Source organism: Belonocnema kinseyi, chromosome 2 (assembly GCF_010883055.1).
Source record: "Belonocnema kinseyi isolate 2016_QV_RU_SX_M_011 chromosome 2, B_treatae_v1, whole genome shotgun sequence".
Lineage (NCBI taxonomy): Eukaryota > Metazoa > Arthropoda > Insecta > Hymenoptera > Cynipidae > Belonocnema > Belonocnema kinseyi.
In genome coordinates, this window is record NC_046658.1 from 133,612,374 (window position 1) to 133,615,841 (window position 3,468).

Below are 3,468 nucleotides of genomic sequence, written 5' to 3' on the forward strand. Positions count from 1 at the left end.
AATTCACCTGATTTAAAGACAACTTATCTTTTTAGTTTGAAATTTCGACATTTTGGTAAAAAATTTGTTGTTTAAAATTCATATGCATGGGTTAAAAATCCCTATTTGTTGAAAATTAATCTTTTTTTTTTACTTTAATTAAGGTGGTATAAAATAAACGTTTTTTTTTTTTTAGAAAATTAGTCTTTTGGGTTAAAACTCTATTTCTATTGTTAAAAATATAACTTTTTTTATTGAAAATTTAACTGTTTAGTTTAAAATTAATCGGTTTTTATTAAGTGTCTAAATATTTTGTTGAAAATTAACTTTTCTGCTTAAAATTCATGGTTTTGAGTTAGAAATTTGACTTCTTTGAAGAAAATTCATCTATATGACTGTAAATGAACTGTATAAACTTTCACCCGTCCTAAAAAAAATTCGTCTTTTTGTTTAAAAATTTCAACTTATTGGCTGAAAATTAACTTTTTTATTTAAAATTAATATTTTTTGGTTGAAAATTCATATTTTGGAACTGCAATTTCAACAATTGGATTGAAAATGAACTTCTTCTTCGAAAATTCATATTTTTTGGCTTGAAAATTTAATGATATAGTAGAAAATTCATCTTCTTAGTCCTAAATTGATAGTTTGCTTGAAAATTTAACAGTTTAGAAAAAAATTCGTTTTTTCTTGTAGAAAAATAATCTTGTTTTTTGATAATTAAAGTTTTTGTTTCAGAAAATTAGTGTTTTTGGGTTAAAACTTCATTTCTATTGCTAAAAATGTAGCTTTTTTATTGAAAATTTAACTGTTTAGTTTAAAATTAATTGGTTTTTATTGAGTATTCAACTGTTTTGTTGAAAATTAACTTTTCTGTTTAAAATTCATGCTTTTGGGTTAAAAACTTAACTTTTTTTGAAGAAAATTCATCTTTTTTTTTTGTTGAAATTTTAACATTTTTGTAAAGAATTAATCTATTTGACTGTAAATGAACTTTATAAACTTTTTTTTTCAATTCATATTTTTGGACCGAAAATTCGCTTTTTAGTTGAAAATTCCTATTTTAAGATTTACCTAACTTCATTAACTTAATGCAACTATTTGGCTGAAAATGAACTTTACAAACTTTTTTTTTACTTCATATTGTTGGATTGAAAATTTGCTTTTTAGTTGAAAATTCCTATTTGTGGATTAAAAATCACCTGTTTTAAAGACAAATTATCTTTCTGGTTTGAAATTTTAAGATTTTGGTATAAAATTTTTTGTTTAAAATTCATATTTTTAGGTTAAAAATGCACTTTGTAATTAAAAATTCATATTTTGGGTTAAAAATTCACCCGTTCTAAACAAAATCCGTCTTTTTCTTCAGAAATTTCAACATTTTAGTAAAAAATTCAACTTATTGGCTGAAAATGAACTTTTTTGTTTAAAATTCTTATTTTTTTTGTCAAAAAATAACGTGGTTTGAAGAAAGTTCATCTTTTTGGGTGAAAATTCATATTTTGTAACTGAAATTTCAACAGTTTGATTGAAAATGAACTGTTTGTTTGAAATTTAATATTTTTTGGCTTCAAAATTTAATGATGTAGTAGAAAATTCATCTTCTTGGTCATAAATTGATAGTTTGCTTGAAAATTTAACAATTTAGAAAAAATACAATTTTTTTGTAGACAAATAATCTTCTTTTTGAAACTTAATCTTTTTTTTTTAATGTTAATTACGATTGTATAAAATAAAAGCTCTTTTTAGGAAATTAGTCTTTTTGGGTTGAAACTTTATTTTTATTATTAAAAATATAACTTTTTTTATTGAAAATTTAAGTGTTTAGTTTTAAATTAATCGGTTTTTATTGAGTATTCAACTGTTTTGTTGAAAATTAACTTTTCTGTTTAAAATTCATGTTTTTGGGTTAAAAATTTAACTGTTTTGAAGAAAATTTATCTTTTTGTTTGGAAATTTTAACATTTTGGTAAGGAATTCATCTGTTTGACTGTAAATGAAATTTATAAACTTTTTTTTTTAAATTCATATTTTTGAATTGAAAATTCGCTTTTTAGTTGCAAATTCCTATTTTTAGATTAACAAATTTACCCGTTTTGAAGAAAATTCAACTTTTTGGTTAAAAATGTCAAAATTTAGGTGAAAATAGCAACTACTTGAATGAAAATTGACTTCTTCGGTTGAAAATTCAGATTTTAAGGTCAAAAATTCACATGTTTTAAAGAAAATTCATCTTTTTTGCTTGAAATTTTAACAGTTTGGTAGAAGATTCAACTATTTGGCTGAAAATGAACTTTTTTGTTTAAAATTAATATTCTTGGGTTAAAACTTCACCTGTTTTAAAATCTTTTCTGTACAAAACTTGTCTTTTTGGCTTGCAAATTAAACAATTCTTTATAAAATTTATCTATTTAGTTGAAACTTACCTTTCTTTGTTAAAAATCCATATTTCTGGTTTAAACATTCACTTTTTAGGTAAAAATTCTTATTTTTGGATTAAAGCTGTACTTTTTATTTGAAAATTCACATTTTTCGGTTAAAGAGTTACCAAATTTTTTGAAGAAAATTAATCTTTTTGCTTTGAAATTTCAACATTTGGGTTGAAAATTGCACTCTTGGGTTAAAAGTGAACCTTTTTATCGAAAATTAAGTCATAAATTAAGTTTTTTCTAGAAAATTCGTCTTTTTTGTTAAAAAAATCATATTTTTGGGTTACAAATTCACGTGTTATAAAGAAAAATAATCTTTTTGGCTTAAAGTTTCAAAATTTTGGTAGAAAAATTGAACTATTTGGCTGCAAATTAACTTCTTTGTTGAAAATTCAATTTTTTCCAGAACATTCATCTTTTCGGTTTGAAAATTTAACAATAAGGTAGAAAATTCAAATATCTGCTTAAGAATGAACTTTTATTTGAAAATTTTTGTTATTTTTTTATTCGTCTTTTTTAGTTTGAAAATTCATCACTTTTGGTGGAAGTTTCATCATTTTTGTTGAAAATTAATATTTCTTAATTGAGAATTCAAGAACTTTGTTAAAAAATTGGTATTTTTTTGTTGAAAACACAACTGCTTATTTTCTTTTGTTCAAACTATTTGCTGGAAAATTAACTTTTTTGGTAAAAAAATCATAGTTTTCGTTTAAAAATGCAACCTTTTTGTTAAAATTTTATATTTTTGGGTTTAACACGCAATTTTTTGTTAAAACTTCATATTTTTGGGTATAAATTTCACCTGTTTTGAAGAGAATTCCATTTTTTGGCTATTTAACTATTTGGCTGAAAATGAACTTTTTTAAAATATAAAACTAATATTTTTAGGCTAAAAATGCAACCTTTTTTGAAAATTCATATTTTTAGGTTGAATATTTAACTGTATTGTAGAAAATTTGTAATTTCAGTTTGAAATTTAAAAAATTTCATAGAAAATTAAACTATTTGCTGAAAAATGTAACTTTTTTTTGTTGAAAATTTATATTTTTAGGCTAAAAAT

The 3,468-nt window shown here is 21.9% G+C and overlaps 1 protein-coding gene across 2 annotated transcripts in view; it reads right to left on the reverse strand.

The window, feature by feature from the left end:
* The window catches only part of LOC117167308 (TBC1 domain family member 25), a 65,123-nt gene that overhangs the window by 16,902 nt on the left and 44,753 nt on the right, over positions 1 to 3,468 (reverse strand). The window lies entirely within an intron of this gene.